General features: G+C 34.3%; 1 protein-coding gene across 1 annotated transcript in view; it reads right to left on the bottom strand.

Moving 5' to 3' along the window:
- LOC100648381 (potassium channel subfamily T member 2) overlaps positions 1 to 1,962 on the bottom strand; it is a 202,365-nt gene extending 200,403 nt beyond the window's left edge. The window contains exon 1 of the mRNA XM_048406827.1: positions 1,050 to 1,962. The gene's annotated coding sequence lies outside the window, so the exon portion shown is untranslated. The remainder of the gene's footprint in view (positions 1 to 1,049) is intronic.
- Positions 1,963 to 22,088: the final 20,126 nt, after the last annotated feature.

Genomic DNA, 22,088 nt, shown 5'->3' with positions numbered 1-22,088 from the left:
TAAGTCCTAAGTCCAAATCTTGTTGATTTTTTAATTATTACGTCTCTTAGTCGATAAAAAGAAGTATTTTAATATGAGATAGTAAAAAAAATAAATTAATAGATTTAAAGATATAATCGTTTAAACAAGTGATAAATTCTCAATGTTCAGTAAAAATGAATAATCTTAGTTTTACTCAATAGATATGAATCTACATATATATCTAATGTTTTAAATATCTTTTAATGTTCAAAAGAGTAAGAAAAATACATTTTTAATCTCAGAAACAAATATAAACCTAGTTTTGTTTTTGTTTTAATTAGATTGTACGATTGTTCCTCTATAAAAGATGAAAAAAAACGTGTGATGTAAATATCGTAATACACTCCTTACTCTGAACTTCTAGCAAAAGTTTCCAAACACATTTTTTTGCCCACGAAAGACTCTGTTTATACAGTCTTAATGACTTCAATTTATTCTTTATTATTAAAGCTGGCGTATTATTTCCTGCTTGTCAACATGTTCGAACTAGACCAATCTAAAGGATATAAAATAGAGCACAGGATGAAAAATTTACACTTTTCTTAACAAAAAGAAAAGATTATTAATGTGAAAGACAAAAACGAAAATTTGTGTTATTTCATCCTGTTTTATGACAACACAATTGTGTTATGATAAATTTGTACTCTTTACAAATTTGTATATTCTCAGTTACTAACTACTCTTCAAAATGTAACATACAGAATATTCCTTCAACAATGCCCTGAATATTCCTGTAATTAATATGATATATTTTAATTTACATAAAGTAGCTTAAATACCGTCCATATCTTAATATTATAACAAACAATATTCCTAAATTTACGAGAAATCTGAAAAATACATGTTTAATCCCGAAACTAAATAATATGGAAACAGAATTCATTAACAACATAGTGAATTTTAAAACTATATGCCTGTAGAAAAAAAGACTGTAACTGTGACTGCATCACGTTTTCCTGTCGTCTACATAGTCAACAGTTTGCTCTTTACATTTAGATTACAAAATATTATTACTGATATGTACTTACGTAATTGGAATCCTCATCTCTCAATAGATTTTCCATTCTTTTCTGTCGAATCAGATGGCAACCGTCGTCAATGGTTATTTCCTTCAAAGAATCACACGTCAACGGAATTTTCATCATATCTCATACATTGACACAATTCTTTTCGATCTTACAATCTTCTTCTATCGATCGTCAATGTAAACGATGTTTGTAACCGTTTCTATGTCGTGCATGAGACTGTTAAACAATTCAAGAAAATCGTATCATTCTCATCGATTGGTCAAGAGAAATGCTTTTACCGAGAACTATCACTTTCACGAGTATCGACATATTTCCACGCAAGGCGAACATCTCAGATCAATTAATCAAATTTATCAACGAAATGTAAATCAATTCCATTGTTATTGAAAGTAAGAATACAACAAGCACCTTCCGGTAGATCAAATTATATCATCGTCTTATATTTCGCGAATTACTTAACAACAAATACTCTCTTGTTAAGTTCACCATTACTGGCAATCACTTTCACTGCACAATTATATATTTTTCAATTATCGTGTTCTTGTTTTCGAATAATTATTATAATTATGCATCAAAAACGTGCTTAATGTTCAACCGTTTTTAACTTTTCAACAGAAAGATTACCGAATTCGTAATTCAAAACTGTGTTTAAATTATTCACTGAAATATATTTACAAAGTAATACAAAATTCTTACTTTATGAAAAATTAAAACAAATCTAATGTCAACGAGCATTATTGACAATTCTACTAAAAATGCACAGGAAGTGTCAAACGTAACGTGAATTTGAATCACGTAGTAAAACTGTCATTGCGTGTAATGGGACGGTAGTGTAGAACGCGCGGCACGTGCGACGCGATCACGCTTTATTTCTAAACGAACAGGCAGTCGAATTATTCGAAGCGCGCGCGCTCGACGCTTACTCAACGGTGTCTCGCGCTTCAATGATGACGCATCCTCGTTGCTCGCAACGTCGACCACGCTCCTGACGACGCCCACCGACGACCTATTCGATCAACCGTCCAAACACCTGCTGAGATAAAAGGGGACGAAAATCCTCGGATTCGACCGCAGCCAAAAAAGTGACGCGTATGAAATCTTGATGTATGAAGCTTTTCAGAAATCCTTCCGACAATGAAAAACACATTATGATCTATTGGACAGATTACAGGTACGTATTGTTTATATCCACAGTTTTATTTATAATTTCGTTCCTCTCGTTATTTACGTTTCTTTCTGTACAAATTTTATGCATATAACAATCAAACGGTTAAAAAGGTTAGGTTGTTTCTTGTACTAAAGATTTCCTGTCAAAAGATTTTATTGTTCCTTTCGCGAATTTAGAACTAACGCTATTTGAAGATACATTAGAATTGAGAATATGCTTTTGGATAAAGTTTAAAATATAATGACGTGTTAGTAACAAGTGTAACGAATGTGCTTATTTTTGCATACATGGATAATTTAATGCTACTATTTGAAAAGATAATTTGTATGCAAAAGAATTGAGAACGCTACTTAGAGAAATAAATGATATGTACCATGAAAGTATTATTGTAAAAGCATCAGGTAAAGATAATTCAGACAGATACATGAAGAAATCATTGCTGCCTGTATAAATATTTTAAACACCAGTCTATAGAAGCATAGTCGAGAATAGGAACACTCTAATACAGCACTAGCGCCATCGGACGAAAATAATTGTTATTATTTCAATTTTAAATTGTATTTAATTATAAAATCAGGTAAATTTTACGATGCTTTAAATTTTACTACTCATAAATTACATTCACATATTCACCAACTTAAACATCCAATGTAAATACAGGTCAATATCGATCAATGATTAATCTAAGAGATCAAAGGATGCAACGATGTTATCCAAAGATAGAATGTGCTTGAAATATTTATTGACTTTACTTTTTAGAGCATTTGTCGACCATGAGAACAACAGTATAAGCCTCAAAAGTTTCATAATCGGTGTAGAATCATTTAAAACTTCACTTTCTTTTAAAACTTCATTTCGTTTATTATCATACTTGTTACCATAATGTCAATAATTTGTAAATTGTTAGATCAAAAGAAATAATCCAAATTAATTTCGTTCCATAAACCTGGGGTGATCAGTGTTAGATTCTATGGTGCTGAAATTTTTCATCTCAGGTTCCACAAATTTGTGGTTATCCATAAAATCTCGTATATCAGAGAAAAACGTCACCGTAGGATTTCACAAATTCTAGGATAGTTTGTATCGTCTCGTATAACAGTCGTCCATGTTGGTTCTGTAGTCTAGTGATTATTGTATCACATTGCAGATTCTGTGGACAATAGAGAAGTATCAGAATAACAAACATTACCTTCTCTACCCTATAACAATCTGTTTAAATTTTGTATTATATATCTAATCATACACTTCTTTTCTTTTTTATTTTGTTATTTCCTTTAAAATGTATAGTTTCTGTCTATTTCTCTTTCTTGCTTCTTATAAATCTTTCTTACTATATTTTCTAATTATAGAATATGTTATTCAAGTATTTGTTAAATCAAATTATGATATAAATCAGCTTAAATCGATGTAAGCTGAAAATTTACCCAATACTAAAACAAAATTCCAATGTATTCTCTGGATTAGTAGTTGAAAAATATATACGTTATGATTGAAATTCAGAAAATGTACAAATATAGAAATACATATCTGAATTTCTACTTATGAGATCTTTGTTTCAATACAATTTCTTTATTACAATTAACATTCTTTCACAGAAGAATAAAGTTTGTAAACTACTATGACGTGATAATATTCCTTTATCAAACTTATAGTACTATTTGAGATTTCATTTCTGAAATAAATATATGAATGATTTGAGAATTCCACTGTTTTGAATCGGTAACATTGGAACTGACACAAAAATGATAACGAGGTTTGGCAGTTATCTGAATCCCTTACCATTTTCACGTCATATTCGACATTATCAATTTAGGGTAGATAACATATGTTCTGAAATACCGATTGTTCAAACAGCACAGGTTTTGTTATGTCCATCTGTGGTTATGTCCTCTACTACAGGCGAGGTATCTCCACCGACGAGATACAGGATAGACGTGATATGCAATGCCTTTTCGTGTTCCATGTTTTGGGGGTCGCTTGTGCATCTTCTCATTTCCGTTCCACATTCGGCGTTATCGATTCAGTATATAATATTAGCATGAATTGAATCTACGTAAAATCTTATACATATGAAATTATAAATAAAGTATTGAGCAGGATATCCAATAATCGCAACAAAGTATAGAATTCTATACTTCTACAATACTTCAGAAAGCATTAGACATCATCAAAATAATAAAATATTGTATACACATTATGTATATTATGTCATCGAGAACAGAAGACGTAAAATTATCTGATAGTAAAAAAGTAATGTGTATTGAAAATTGTTAATTAGAATCTGAAAGTATTGAAGGCTTGTAGTATATCTGATTTCAATACACTTCTATTTACATATATGCGTGAGAGAGTAAAAATTATCGTTAAAATATAGCGTGCAAGTCAGTGTTGTCTATTCATAAATATGAATTCTTCATACGTACTGTTATATCTTATTAATTACATCTTAATTAATTGCAATTTAATATTCACTTTGTTGAAAGGAATAGGACACAACGTATAAGAAATTGTTAAGGAGATTTAACCGCGTTATATTTGATTCAAGTTATTTAACTAATAATTATATCCTCGAAATTAAATAGAAATATACGTTATGACAATGAATTGAAATTCATTAAGACAAAAATAAAATTTTAGAATTATTCTCTCAGGATTATACACAAGGTTGGAGATATCTTTCAAATATCTTTCAAAAAAAGTATATTGAACACTTTTAATTACTGAAATGAGTAGGAGTGTCGTAGAACTCGTGGGAGTTAAGCTCGTATGTGAACTCAAATAACCATATTTAAAATCTGAACTTATCACCGAGAAAACTTACCAATTGTAGCACACATGAATGAGTGATGAAATCTCGTCGCCTTCGATTTGATTACATTTGGTTCCTCAAATTACGGTTTGATTCCTTGACTTTTGAGTGTACTTAAAGAGTTACATTTCACCCATAAACATTCAATACTTATGCCTTGTAGTAGCACTGATTTTATATGTAGTAGGTAAATAAAAAATTAAATGCTGTATTTAAAATTGAAAAATAAAATTAAATAGAAATATCATTTCATATCAAAAATAAAATATCATTTCAGAGATTCTAAAAATTTTGTTAATATTAGATAAACGAAATCATTAATTTAATTATTACTAATTGATAGTATTGTTTTAAATTAATATAGTATAATTGTTTTCAATAAACGATATAATTGTCATAAATTAATAGGATAGTTGTTAAAAATTAATGAAATAATTGTTAGGAATTAACAGTAGAATCGTGTTAAATTAATGACTTTAGTATTATAAATTAATAGTATAAATATTATAAATTAATAATTTAAAATGTTAAAAACCAATAATTAAATTATTAATGGGTAGAAGCTTTTCTCCGATCTTCACAATGCCGCAGTTGAAGCAAGAATGAGCTGGAGCACGAGTCGAACGTTGCTTACGTATGTATACGAAGTGCCATACCCTTGAAAGAGTCGCGCAATAATCAACGTACAAAGTATATGTATACATTACATCTACTCATTGCTACTGGTATCTATATACGTATACGAAGCTTTTGATAAAAATTTCGAATTTTTTTAAATTGACATCATTCATGATTAATACTACGACTACCACAAACACCATTGACAAAAGAATTCTTAACATTTACCGGAAAAATAACTATTTTTTTGGGGTTTGCTGGTTCCCCATTCACAGCTTATTAAAATTATTGACGCGCAAATCTTCCGAGAGTACAGATAATTAATATTAACAATTAATATCATTTAATAATAGTCTGGAATATGTGATAAATCAATTGGAAAATTTGATTCTAAAAGGTCATTGGTCATGTGGTTTACACGAAAATATATGGAAAATTTTAAACAACCAGGAGGATAGACTTTAATGATTCGCTGCGCATTTCCCATTTAACTTTAAACAAGCTTTTTATGATGAAATATTTGTTCCACGATGCAGTTCGACACACAGCTAGTAACCAGTATCATGTGTCTCGTTTAATATTCCATAGGTTTAATGTTTGCCATTCGATCGGGTTCAGTTAATGAAACGCAAAATGAACAAGCGAAGCGTTAATATTTGAAGAAGAAATGGCGCTCTATTTCGACGAAAAATAGTAAATAATTTATACTGGGAATCGTCCTGTTTGATGACAATGTACTTTGTGCGGCAGAGGAATCAAAAATTAATCTTTTATTAGAGAATACTTCAAGTGTAGCTTGTGGAATTCTATTATACAAATATTTTGTACAATTTTATAAATGACAAGTTAAGTCACTAAAATAATTGAATTATGATTTTTATGACTATCTCTGCTATCAAAAAAAGTATGTGCTTATATGGAATCTTCTACTAAGGGGTAGAAGAAAAATTGTGTGATATGTAGCATCGTTAATAGAAAAAGAAAAAAAAAAGAATGGAACGGAAAACAACAAAATATCTTTATTCCTTGCCTTTAATCACCAATTATTAGTTAATTTATAAACATCTATCTTGTAAAAATGTATATAGATTCATATCGAAACAACTACCGCTCGACTAAAATTTACTCCATAATAAAGTGAATGTATACGTCGTTTTGCCCCCATAATCATAAAAGTACATCATAAAAACATTATATCACGATACAAAATGATCATAACAAGTGCGCTAGGAGCTTAAAAATTACTTGGACATTACACTGGTGTGGAAGAGTTATTTTGTCGACCATTACGCTCTTCCCCGTTTCGTTCGCTTGGAAATAACAATATTTAACAATTATTAAAGAATATAGCATTATTTCATGCGTGTTGGTGCCTCGAAAATGACTGTACTACGATCGCTGATGACGACGGAATTATTTTATCACGCTGCATTTACGAATTAAATGTTACAAAGATTATAAATTTTCACGCTTACATATGTATTAGAAGAATGACGATAACAATAGTTAACAATCAACCATGACACGATACATATTATTTATTATCGACTATCTCTTTGCGACGATTTTATTAAACATTGGAAATATTATTTTACGTTTTGTTACACGTTCTGAATCAACTTTGAATGAAAGAATTTCATAATGTTATAGTTCATAGTATCTCCATTATAAAATGCAATAAATTCACATTAAACAATTCGAATTGAATGTTAGATATAGTTAACGAGTTTTATAAAGTTCTGCTTTCAATTATTGCTTTAATAAAAACTGTCGTGGATACAGGATAGAAATACAAACGGAGAAATATAAATTTAATAATTTTTGCTAGAAATTTATAAAGCGATAGAGATAACACTTGTCATCAGACTAGAAAATTATAGGATTCAATATTTGGCTATAGTTAAGCTGTATATACCTATGTATATACATTCTCTAAATATTTTAATACGTACAGTATTTTTGATAATTCTATGCATTTTGTATTTTGTGTTTGTCATAAATATGCATAAACATTCGCGGATTAATTAAAATTGTATGTCGAGTGTAAATAATCTGATTATATCAAAGAAAGATTTAAGAATAGGATGCTATGTTCTAAATTTTTTACTTATTGTGTCATACATACCGTTGTCATTTTAATGAAAATGGTAACATAATGTAAAATAATGAGTACATATTATTTAATGTCATCGTGTTATTAGATTTAGTTACATTTTCGTAAACTGATACACCTTGCACGCTATTACCACTAAAATCCCGAAACAACATAAAATCCAAACATTTCATCGTGCATTAATTTTCTGTGGCAGACATAACATATGTGGATAAATCAGAGATTCCAAATAATTGTGGAAACAGTTATTTTCAACATATATTTCATGATTTCAAAATATCTATAAAGTAATAGAATACATTTACAATTATGAAACAAAACTATGGGTAGAGTTTGACATTATATCCTGTAATATCGTTTGCGCTTGCAAGTATCCCATTGAGAATTCGATTTCATCTAATGGTTGCTATGCATAGATATACTTTGTTAACAATGCAATTTTTTTATTGATCGCGGTCATTATTACAGTTATTATGTCTGCTATCAAGGGAATATGTAATATAATATTTCAGGCAATACTCTATTTGCATTTTCCAGGAATATTTCCAATCATGTAGATTCAAGTATATTTCCTTGACATAAATTTCACAGATAATTTAATAAAATCAGAAAATATTGTAAACAGTAATCTTTTTTCTTTATTATTTTCTCAATAATTTTTGTTCTCAATAACTGCAGTTGGTAACACTTTATCGACATCTGATATATTAATTTATATTTATTTAAAAATACATGTAGAGCTTCTTCATATAACTCTATTTAGACATAGATTATTCATATATTTAGACTGAATTACATTGTGAACGTATTCAGTGTAAAATAATAAGTAGGATTTCTTTTCCTTTGTGCTCTGCAGATGCTTGTGTTACCGATTGTAGATGGAACGTTATTTTTCTAACAAGTTCCTCAGATTACCACGGTTCAAACGCAGATCATTTAATTTATAAATAATAAATATTATTAGTACGTAATAATAAATTTGCATTCTACATGTTACGAGTGACGTCGAATTAAAGTATGATTCTCGCATAATTGTAAGTATTATTATAAAAGATTATAATCACCATTACCTTTTTGGTTTTTTATAACAAATTCGTCAATTTCTTTCTTAAATTATAATATTCTATAGTATAATCAAAAGTTATTAAGTTAAGATAGTCAAAACTTCCTTTCAGTATTCAAGAGTATTGCCCAGTTATAGAAAAAGACGATAACTATAAAAAAGTGTAAAACAAGATTCTTTGTATCTTCCAATAATTATTAACATTTAGTGTCTTTGTTTGGCCTAAAATATTAGTAAAATATAACATTCTCCTAATAGAATCGGACATATATTAAATACTTTTCGATGAATCATCGCCAAACAAAAAAGACAGTATTATGTATTCTAAAACATTATCATTTAAGATAGTTGCTGAAGCTGTTTGTTGAAAAGTTTGCTTTGCCACGATTTGCCACAAGTTGTTTCTTCGATAAATATGCATGCTCTTTCTCCATAATATAGACAGTATAGTCATGCGTTCCAATTTCAGGATGCAAAGTAAAGACATTATCGGTTTACTAAGAAAACATACTACAAAGAGAATAGAAAAATAGGTATACCATTAACTAAACAATAAACAGTTGACAAAAGGATCATATTTGTGTCATGTACGACTAACAAACTTTCATCGAAATGTAAGTTTTAATAAAACTTATCAATAATCGATATTTCCATGTTTAAAGATCTTTTACTCAAATAAAAAGAAAGAATCGAATGTAATTCTTCTATATTTTTCAATTTTTTAATCTCGATTAAAAAAGTTATCGAAACGATGGTATTCGCGATCTAATTATAAAACGAATGAAATTGTCGAATTAATTTATCGAGAATGAAATTCCATTCGATTACATGAATCAAGATCGAATATAGATATCCGACATCACCATACCTCCTTTTTTCATAGTTATTTGGATAAAATTAAATTTATAAACGTCCCGTTAATTTCAATTTATCCGTGACGTGATGCATGATTCGATCTATTGAGTTGACTCGAGCAATTTCTATTGATCTCTGAACAATTTTCGTCTCGCAGACTCTACGTTCGTCTGGACGAAAATATGCGCAAATTAAATGGACTTAAATTTAAATCTATGAACTTAAAATTAAATCGAAACACTGACGTAATTTCCTAAGTTTAGTTAAAAGTATACATATATAGCATAGGAAATTAATATCTTGAAAGGTAAATTCAATTGAATGAAAGAATAATCAGCAAATTCATGACGATTAATTTTTATACTCCATTAAATATATCTCTGCTAAATTCTATAATCTAGAACGTGAAATATGTAATGATAAATAATCGAACGTTTTTGTATGTATTATAACAATATTTTTGATCTTTACTATTACACTTACGTATCTGTATGGCCTGAAAATAGTAAAGTGCGTCTAAATTAATGCTTTCAACAGCTTTTACGATACATTTTCCAACTTTAAGCCCATAAAATGTTACGCGAATATCCCGATGATTCACGACGCCAAATAATGAAGTTCTAGTAGTTTAATAACAGCTCTTATTAATATTCAACATACGTATTATCATAGTAAATTCTTCGATATGTCTTGTAATAATCAAATTTCTGACAAAATTTAGCCCTCTATTTAATTCTTATTAGTCATGTTTATCCTAAATATTCCGATATTGTTTTTACGATACTCGTTGCTCGAAACGGTTAGAGAAGGTCAATACTATCGAACCAATCGCACAAACAAAAACGAACGAGTCATATAGGCTTGACAGGTGGACATGCTGCTCGTACGATACCATAATAAAGTCTTTAAGACGATCAAGAAACAAATATACCAACACAGTTGGTGAGTATAGAAATTAAAGTAGATAACGACCTCTTCGTTATTTCGAGTAGTGTATATACTAACGATAAATATAACGTAACATCTCTTACAATTATTAGGACACTCATATCCACAAACAGAAGTACATGAATGCAGTACAAAATAATTTTTCGAAGATTGTTAGTTTCCTATTTACAATTTTTCCGCCACGATTGAGATTCATTGGAACGTAAAATCTTCAAAATCGAGAAAGAAACTTTAGTAGACGGTATTTGATACGTCTCAAGTTACGACGAATACGTAAGGGGATCTTCCATAAGGGGAAGTTCTTATTTTTGTACGGTTCGAATTCCGAGAAAAGAAACCGAGCTTATTGTTGGTCGGGCCGACGATACGTGTCGTTAATCAAACGGACGTCCACGGATAAGATCGTTCGGCGTCATACAAAGGGAAACGGTCATCGTTAATTCATTAGAAAATGATTCGATCGTCGGGGCTATATTTACGGGGACTATAGGTTGCGGTCGAGTCCTTCGAAGACGCGGCCTCCCCTAAATCGATACGATCGTTCCTAGAAGGGGTAGAAATACCTTGACACACGTCACATTGCCCAATCAAATATTTATACGACGCTGTACGTTATCCTTCATCGTATTTTCGTCCGTCAAGTTAAGCTCCGTTCAAATTGGCCGCGTCGTCTGAATTTAAATCGCTTTGGTCTAAATAACTCGGTTTTAGCTTTATATCTGCACGAATTAAGTTACCTGTTCCAAAATTACTTGAACTTAAGTAGCTTGACTTTGAAATGTCCACGTCAATTAAGTTATTCTAACTAAGAATTCCGTTTCATTTATAACCATCGTTGTTTTAAACTCCTTCTGTAACAAGAAATAGAAGAATTCAGTCGCGACACGAGAAATTCCATGGAAACATTAAGAGCGAAAACGACACCTTAACTGAAGTATCGCCGAGTAGTGGAATTTGAACGTTCGTTCGGTATAGTTACAAGCAAACTATTGGCGGAAACTGATGGAATAGGGGCGTTCCTTGTTCCCTTAAGTTTCGAAGATGAAGCATAGTTCAGGAATTCCTGTACAGCCAGTCGATACATATTTATTTATAAGACTTGCAGAGGCTGAATAGAGCGATCGATCTTTCTTTCCAGATACATTTGATGCTGTTACGGTTGCTCTTAATGCCTTATAACGGAATCGATATTCATACGTAAGTAAGCACGTATATGTGAAAGGAGTTTCTCATATCCATCCTCGGAACGTTGCTTCCGCGTCTAACGCGTATACATCGCGTGATAGCAGCGAGTTCTGCTAGATAATGTTCGATTTCCTTTCAGGAAACGAAATTATTGCTCGTAGCTTGTGCATCGACGGTTCGATGGGTTCGTAATACGATTCGCGTACTACGTTCGAATAACAGGAATTATTCCGGCTAGATTGGTCATACGTAGAATAATAAGAAATAGAAAATTTTATATTTTTTTTATTAAATCCAGTAGTTTAACTTTTTCTTATTCTCCAGAATTTAATAATATCTGAAATTTTTATTATATTATATATAATTATTATATTATATATTATATATAAGTTAATCATTGACTTAATGATAGTTGATAAAAACTATAGAAGTTAAGATAACAATCGTAGTTGATTTGAATTCTTGTTTGGTATTGTACGAGAATGCTGCGATTGTTAAAATTCTAGACGAATTTTACTTTAACGTGCTGCGAGTGTTCCAATTTTCTACCTGAAAAATAAATTTTCTAATTATCTCGATACCAATCGGTCGAAAACGACCCGAAGAAAATAGCAGGCTCGATCTTTTGTTTCCAGAAAATACTACTTTATTCACGCGCATAGAGTCTATATCATAGACACGATACCGTTTGATCTTTAAAACAAACTAGCAAACTGCCAGCAAAGTGTCTGCTATCGCGTAACACCGTTTCTCGCGACGATCATTTCACGTTGACGTGCGTTTAGTACACGTTATCGTACATAGTTTTCGAACACCTAGCGACGTATGAACTTTTCACGCTACGACTAATGATTGACGTTCGGGAAGAACGATCGATGACGTTATGCACTCTCTTTACTTAACAAATAATATAGTAGCAACAGGATGAAAAATAGCCGAATTATACGCGAAACATCTTTTCATTATTTTCTTCTTTCATTTTTTCCGCGTTGTTTATGTACCAGTTATTTATCGTTTGACATACTGCGACATAGAAAAATATCTGAACCTATCGTAGAGAGCTTCTACGAATACGTGTGTTATAAAAAGCATTTCGAAATCTTGTTAGCACCGTAATGAACAGAGAACGTACACGCGATATCTGTAAATATTTATCGAATGAAACAAATTTGGATTTAGCAACGAGTCGCAAATATCATCGTTGCAACGATCAAGTTGAAAACGATTAGAAAATGTACGTACACGTTATGAAATATATATTACAAGGCATATTTATTGGCACGCGTTCAAATACCTTTGTTTATCACGGCATATGAAATAGAAAATTGTTCTATCCGCAATATCGAATATATTAGGTACAAGAATTGCAACGAATTTTATATTATTGGTTTCCAATTTGGCAGCTTTTCGACAACGTAACCGATTTATTCGATAAACTTTCGCTACCAATATTTGAACGTTACAGTGCCATCTCTTATCGAACAGCAGTTCCCCATCCAATTCTCTGAAACAAAAAAAATCCATCTACCATTAGAAAGATTACTCCTTACTTCAATTTTCCGTTCGAGACGATCGACGAGAGTAAACGATTCACCCAGATGACGCGCGCTATTCCCTTCTCCCTGCGCGTTCTTCGAGTTCTCGCGAGCCTCACGTCTGACAAAATTAGCCGGCTGTCGTGTAATCAGCTCTGCGACGCGTTTCCTTGAGCACGTGAAAGAAGAGAACCCGTATATCGAGCTGCGACTAAGCGCTAGCTGACTCGTTCCCGCCGATAGGAATAAATACATTTCCGATATCCCCTGCCGGTCGGTACCCGACGTTATTAAGAGCGGCCATTTAATAAGTGCTTGATGAAAACTTGAGAAGATTCCTCATCGAAATGTCAAGATTAATAATGGTCGATATGTATCCGGATTCCCGTAGGAAGCTTTCTTACCACGCTGGAGAACAGAGACGGTGAAAGAGGGTTAAGGGTTGGGAAGGGCGTGAGAAGAAGAACGGCGTGGAGGACAAGAGGGGCAAGCAAGTCGGAGAAGCCACTCAGAAAGTAATTTGCTCGATGCTTGGGCGAACAGGGGAGACCATGTAGAAGCACGGCCGGGATACGTTCATAGATGAAGAAAAAGGAGGAAACAGCGTGGCGTGAAGGGAAGTAGAAAGATTGCCACAGAGACGGAAAGTGGCGGACGAAGATGGAAACGAGAGAGAAAAAGATGGAGGAACGTCTTGCGCGCGCGAGGACCAGGGGAGAAAAAGAAAATCGGTGACTGCTTCCGTGCAGAGAAGAGGAGAATGCAAAATGGCTTTATAGGACGTTCCAATAAAAAACCACTCCCACGCTCTCTTTCGTCCTCCTGTTCGTCTGTGTAACGCCTTCATTTCCAAAGTAAATGAGGACGTAGCCTCCGTTGAACGCGCCGTTGCGAAAACATAAACAGCCGCTGTCGTGATAAAAGAAAAACGAATCGACGGTGGATGGGCTGGGTGCAATGCGAAGAAGCTCGAAAAAGCTCGTCTTCCCCTTTTACGCTTTGTCGCACGGTCTGGCTTCGTCGAGAGAACGAAACGAACAGGCAACGTCGATAGGTAAAGGGCTCTGTCTCTCGGTTCAAACAGTTCCACCGGCTTTTCTATCGGTTCGTGTTTCCTTTTATCGAATCGGCAAACGACGCGACTTAAGAACAATGTGGCGTCGAGAGTTACCGGCGCCACGGCGACACGCAAGCGTTGTCACTTTTAATCCACGTCGCAGTCAAGCATTCACACCTTTCTCATTTTCTTTTTTCTTTTCTTGCTTTGTTACTTTGTTGGAACGTGTCGTCTTGAATGATTTTATCGTAATGCGCCTTTGTATAACGCGATTGGAAAATTACTTGAAAAGACTGCGTACATGTGTAGCACACGTGTCAGGAAGCTTGCGAAAGTATACATGTATGGTTGCCTTGAACGCATAAAACGAACAGGAACGATATTCGTAATTGAATATTTGTTCGTCTTTCCTTCTGTGCTCCGTTGAAGACTTGGCTCATTCGCGACATGCAAATGTATGTCGATTCGAAAATCATCGTTATGCATGAACTTTCGTACAATGAGGAGGATTTTGCGTATTGTGTGACAGTTACTTCTATATAGAGTTACTTGGAAAAAGAAATTGTTTCAGTTGTTGCGCTATTGGTCCCGGATAACGCGAAAAATATCTCTCGCGTTATAGGTAATTCTACTGTACTTCTGTATTACTAGAAAAGTTTGATATTATGAAAATGAAACGTAGAACGTTATGAAAGAACACTTCGTCAGAAAATAAGAGCGCGTGCAAATACTTTTTGCAGCCACTGTAATATCTTCGACTCTGAGTACAAATATTTCGAAAAGCAGCTTAATAGAATTAATCTACCGAGGATATCGATTTTCTAACAGCATTTCGACACGTTTCTTTCGAACGCTGCCGCGTTTCCTTGTAATTGAAACAACGGTATCGGCAGAGCGAACCAAAACGACCAAAGTAAATAAGAAACCAAGGAGGGAGAGTTGAGAATGCGAGACAGTTTAAAGGAAACATGTATAATCCGTTAACAAAGAGGCGGGAACAGGAAAAGGAAGGAACGGGAAACGTTTAAAAACCGGCAATAGGAAAGCATTGACGGAGACAAAGGAAACGAAAGAAAACAGCGAAAAAGGGACAGCCTGCGACTTGAAAAGGAATTGTTTGCTGTTAATATTTTCACCACGCGTCATATTGTCACGTGCATCTCCCTCCTTTTTCTTTCTCCTTTTTCTTTCCCCTTTTCTTTCTTTCTTTTTCTCTTTTTCGTTGAATATTAACCGTAAAAGTTTCAGTCGGTAGTTCAACGTGGATTTTGTGTCAGCCCACGGTAGCTAGGCGTGCGTTGACATGCCAGCAGAACAGAATAATCTCATTACGCGGCTGAAACTTCGGTGCCGGAATAATAAGGGGATATAAATGCAAATGAAAATTATGAAAATGAGCGATTAACCAGCCATTCCAGATACAAAACTGCCGAACCGGCTTGAAACTTACGATCGACTTCTCCTTCCGCCTGTCACCGCGTCCCTGCTTGAATAACATTACTCGCGCGTCGTGTACTTTCCACGCGCCAATTTGTCACCATGGCACGATGATCATCCGAGTGGATCTTAGTTTACGAGAATATCAATTCATGGTACCCGGCTGCATGTAAACTTCAAGATGACGGCCTCTTTTCGAATTTTATTTTCTCATTTGCATAGGAAATGCCGGATAAAGAACTTGACGAATCGATACAACGACAAAGATAGTTCTCGTCTTTGGAATAGCGATAACTAAACAGTAAACTGATTACGAAGATACGTATGTATAATAGAGTGGCTGTTAGAAAGCGACAGTGTTTTTATATCTTTGTAGATAAGGGTGAATAGACATAGATTATCAAGATAATCAAGTTTAATGAAAAAGTTCCAATTTTGATGAAAGAGTATACGCTTCGAGATTTATTAGAAAGATTTTACGCTATGATAACTCTGCTAAAGAATGAAGTCATTCTAGGTGTTTCTATGTTATAACGCTTCAATTTTCTAAATTACGAATCTGTCGAAAATAAGTGGCCACATATTTCCAAACAGTAGCGTATAATATTTTCATTTTTTCTCATCTACATCGTTGTCTAGAATTCGCTGTACCGCTATATATCCGCAGATCGCATAGAATAACTAGGTTCGATGAAAGGTAGAGGCAATTGTCTGAACGCTGTCTTTCGAATAGTTCGCTGTCGAGAGATGTACGGAATGTTTTCACTGCGTCGATGGTGAAAAAAGCTTAGACTGGCGCGTAGTAGTCGCGCGGCGATTACTGTCAGTCACTTTTACCCCGGCGCAATCAGGGGCGGTTTTGCGACGCGCGTATCACAGACGTACACCGCGGAAAACCATCGAGGCTGAGAGGTTCTGTCAAGTGTTCGACAAATACGCGACGTGTTTGCCGTCATCTTACGGTAAAATTTGATTACTCGTTCCCCCGTTGTCTGTCGTCGAGCCTGGATTGACGTAAATCTCCCCCTAGCCCTCCTTTGCTCGTAATACCACAACTTATGAAAAGTCTTCGCGTTTATCGCGGCTTTCCCGGTAATCTTCTTCGTCAGTGTCCGCGGAGCGAAACGTAGCGCGACAGTCGGGATGAGCACACGATCGAACGCAAACTGTTCCCCTTTCTTAAACCTTCCTTCCCTATCAATTTTCCGGATGAATTGAAATTAACGCGTCATGATGTGTGACAATGTCTTTTTTCAGAATATGCAGGATAAATGTCTGGTTGAAAGTTTTAGATTAATGACGTTTATCTTTCGAATTACGTTATCTCGTATTTCTTTCCTATATGACGCGATAAACATTACGATAATAACGTAATAAATCAATCACTTGCTGCTGTCTGAATATCGAAAATTTCTATTCCGTAACCCACATTGAATATTACATAGATTTCACATAAAAAACGATTTTTCTAGGCTTAGTAAACGTATCATAAATCAAGAAAAATTTGTTAGCTGTTAAAATAGGGGCGTACATAGTCTACGTGGAATGAATGAAAAATCATTAAAAGTCGATCCGGTAGAGAGAAATGCGTAACGTGTTTTGTATTTTGTATTTTGTTACGGACACGATACTTTTAAGAATATTCGTTGCTTTTCAGTTATATATTATTACTTAAGAAAGCGACGATTTGGTATTCCAATTGCCACGTGTATCTATCAGAATTTCTTGCACGTACCTATATCGTCAGTTATTCAGCTCGCTAATATTCAGCTGTAAATTCCGGAAGGTCGCTTTATGCAAAGCGTTCAATTTTTCCAGTACGAGGCAAAAGCCTGGCTGACACGTATGTTTGTACAGTCTAGTCTGACCACGTACAAATGTTACATGAAATAAATATTGACTATCCATCTTCTTGCGTACACGTTCTTTTTTCCATTTCGTTCTGTTCCCCATACAGCTGTAGGAGTTTGCTTTTTCAAGATCTTTCGTTCTTGGGTTTGCGCGCCTATCGTGCGTGTCGTTACAAACGATGAGATCAAACGATTAAATTTAAATAATTCCAATAAATTGATGAATTATATAAAATTATCGATTATCGTAAAAGTATCGTTCGTGAATTACATTGTTCCATACATATGCACGTCTTTATTTCGGTATTCTACTTGAATTACCCTCTAACATCGAAAATAATGCCATTGAAAATGTTTCAAAAAATACATCGTAATACAAGCTACTGCAAATAATATATATATATATATCTCTTATTTGTAAGCAAGCAAGATGTTAACGCAATTATGACAGCTTAAATGAGAAACATCATCCTGTATATTTATGCGGTTTAACGAGACTAATGGGGAAGGACAATACAGTCCGTAAAAACAACACTTTCCATGAAGAGAATACGCGGCCTTGCCCTTCCGTCGCATTTATAGTTAGGATCTTTTTACGTCGAAAATTTATACAGATATAAATTATCTCTGTATCTTTTTAGTTCCCGCAAATGGAAAGGATACTTCGGCTTTATATTTAGATAAGGAAGAGGAGAACAAGGTAGTGCACTTAACGGATAACGTCTACGATCATATATTTTTCACATGGAAATAATTTATTCGTGTATTCGTACGCGGAGAGGCTGGTTGTCCACTTTTCACGCGTTTCGTCGTCGTATATTGCGACTAATTAAATAATACCAGATTCGTATCATTCCTCTTTTACAGTCAAATTGACAGTCAAATTGAGAGAGGTACATCGTCTAATTTTCCACGAGTGGCTGACTTCATAAAATTTACATTACAATATTGAACGGAAAATAACAACAACAATTAGCGCACGAACAATTATCACCCAATGTCGTCTATTATTATTTTATTTATAGCGATTGTTGTTAATTATCATTTTCATCGATCATCTGTAGCGGCACATGAGTCAACGAAAGATTTGTATCGGGAGAGACTCATATCATTGTGCCTTGGAATACCAACGCTGTTTTGGTTTGCTAAGTCTAAAGGTAAACGAACGCCGGACAAAATATTATTGCTGTTATCTGTAATCGTCAACCGGAGTTACATTCGAGCTTTTTGTAATAACATCTGTCGATACAAATAGACGAACGTGCTCTTTAGAACAGTCATTATAGCGAGTCATAGAGTCGAATAGCGAGCGTATAGTTGAACAGTTAGAGAGTTGAATAGTAGCATTGAGCGAGCGACGATTACGACCGGCATACGCTATCTCTGTACTTGTACTTAAAGTGATTTTAATATAATTAATTATTACAATTTTATCACTCGTCTCTTTATTACACAAACTAACACGTTTAATACCTACCTCGCATCTACTCATTATATGTAACATGGTTCCTTAAAATAAAGTCAACGATCCAAATTAAACGAAAGCAGATTGTTTAAGAAAAGTAAACTTGCACGTATGCAAATGATTATGAACTATAATACACATAGTAACTAGTTGACGAATTCTTGTCGTACTTTTACTGACAAACAATTCATTAATTATTCCTTAATTTTGCTGTTCGTACGAGAATGGAATACCTTCCACTTCGTAAGGCATCGCACACAATTCTATGACGATATTTACGCGTCTATATTTCTCGGTCGTTTCAACGCGGCGTAAATAACAAATACGCGTGAAATTTGGCGGACCGAAACGCTCTTGCTGAAAGGAACCATATAACCTTTTTTCCACAGGGAATAGATCGATGAATAGCGCGTTGGGATTTATAGCCCGCGGGGTTGAACGCGTGTACACGATAAATTCGAAAAATTCATCAGCGAATGGTCGAACAAAAGCACGAGGCTTAATGGTACCGTTGGAAAGTGAAAATCAACGATCTGCTAAGAATGGTCGCGAGTCATCCGCTATTTTATCTTATTATCGATGGTGAACAAATCATACGGTTTAATATCGAAGTTAAAAATATAAATTCGACAGATAAAACCGTATGTATCTGCGATCAGTTTTGATTACGAGGAATATTATGGTAAACGCAATTATATCATAGAAACGTCGTTTTGTTAATGTATTAGGTTGTCCAAAAAGTTTCTTTCGTTTTATAAGGTGATAATAGACGAACAACAGTTTCTGTTTTATATTGTTTTATTGAATTAGGTATGATCCATTTCGTTCTATTTCTATTATTATATTCGTGCGCAATTCAATAAACTAATATAAAACGAAAAACATTGTGCGTCTATTATTTCCTTATAAAACCCCGAAAGAAAGTTTTCGGGCAATCTAATATATTTGTTTATTGGGGTATCGTTAGCAGTATCGATGTTGAATTCGTGGTGTCGTTGGATTGCCTTGAATTCGGTGATCGTGAAAGAAAGCTCGTCGACCAAATCGAAAGTTGGCACGTGTGACCAACGAGCTCCAGCCAAGCGAAAGGATAGAAAAACAAGGAAAGAGCGAATGGGTTCGTTTTAATCTGTGGCTAGGAGCACCGGTAACTGCCATCTTATTGGTCTCCCATATTGGCTTTTCCGGTGGCCGCGTCTAAACCCCGGAACTCATGGCGATACCGGCCAATCGATCGTTCTTTGTTCCTACTGGAGAAATCCCGGAGGATTTTCGGTCCAGTAGGGCCTGGCTTGCTTTGTTGCTCGAACTGGCTCGCAATATCGGTGGAAAAATAAAGTATCGACATCTTTCTTGATATAATCTCCTGTGCTTTTGAAAGCAGAAGAGTTTTCCACTTTTATTCCCATCAGTGTATACTTACTTACCTCTGTGAAACTTAAAGCGAATCTAACCTCACCTCGGACTCCCAGCCGGATGAAAGGGATGACGATAGAGGGATATAGGGGAAGCGGATGAAACGCGTTCGCGTATCCATCGAACGCATACGTATGTACGCCAAATCCTTTAGCTTTCTGTATTTTAATACATTTCGATAAAACGCAACAAAATTTACTCGTTCGAATTTAGTTAATTTGCAGCTACGATTTATGCAGGTACGTTGGGCTGAAAGAAAAATGGAAAAATCGTCCGTGTCCGTTCGAACGATGTTATAAACATAAAATATTTTTCCGTTGTTAAACGAGTTTCAACATTGAAATTTTTTCACCAAATGCTTCACCGTGCAATGTTTTTTTTTGACAGTTGATTTCACAAGTAATCCGAGGTAATTGAGCTTTGAAAATACGAAGGGAAATTTTTGGAATTAAAGAAGATGATTCTATGAACAGTTTAGTGCGTTAATGCGAACGTCAGGGATGAAGATTCGATGAGTAATTATCAGATCCACGAATGTTCATGTCGCAATTGAAAATAAAATAGTCGGGATATTCCCTACTGTGGTTTTAGAGATTTCGAAATTTATTAAATACACCGCGTGATACTGGCAGGAATATATCTTTCTCCATTTGAAACGCAAATACTTTCCTCTTTACGGGAATCTATATTTCGATCCTTTACATCTCTAAGCTAACGTAAAACGAGCATCTGGAAATATCCACGCTCCATTTTGAACTTTATTTCGTCCTGCTACAATTTCGTTTCGGAAAACTCGAGTCACGTTTTGAAATCGGGATAATCTGCGTCCAAATCCTGTCCTTATTTCCAACCAGCGACTTCTCCTTAGTGAAATCCACGTCAACCATGAAAGATTTGACCTATCTGCTCAGGATCCTCCATTCACAATTCCACTTTTATAAATTGAAGCGATGAACTGTTCGTTGTACAGATTCGTCTGCTTTTATCTTTCAATTCTTCTTTAACCTGCTGCCTTGTAATTTTTCCTATGTGTAGGTATATGGTATTTCTGGTAATTATATATATATACATATATCCGAATGATATTATCTTTCATATTTTACTTCGCTTTTACCGTAAAAGCTAATTAATAGTTTCTTGCTATTGTTATCACGCTCAATTCTTTATTAGAACAATGACCACTTTTATTATTACTTAGAAATTATACGAGTCTCTCATCTACGAGTATAACACGGATGTATTAATCAGAAGCAAAGTGTTCAATCTTGCAACTTCCGTCTCGAAAGACGATTGACGCGTTCCGATGCTCCTAGAAGACATAGAGGATCGATGTCGTCGTACGGGTTGTCAGAACGATTCGAAAGGTGTGTTCGATCTAGCAATGGAACAATGCTTAAGTGACTGTTATCGCGTTTGAACACAAGTCGCTAGGCGTTCCTGACCTATTTCCTGAAAGGTTCTGCGAATGGCTATAATACATTTCCTATCCGAATACGTACTACAGATAGGCACCATATGGT

This window comes from Bombus terrestris, chromosome 6 (assembly GCF_910591885.1).
Source record: "Bombus terrestris chromosome 6, iyBomTerr1.2, whole genome shotgun sequence".
Taxonomy (NCBI): Eukaryota; Metazoa; Arthropoda; class Insecta; order Hymenoptera; family Apidae; genus Bombus; species Bombus terrestris.
The sequence above is the reverse complement of the archived record's forward strand: the minus strand, read 5'-3'. Positions and strand labels throughout refer to the sequence as shown.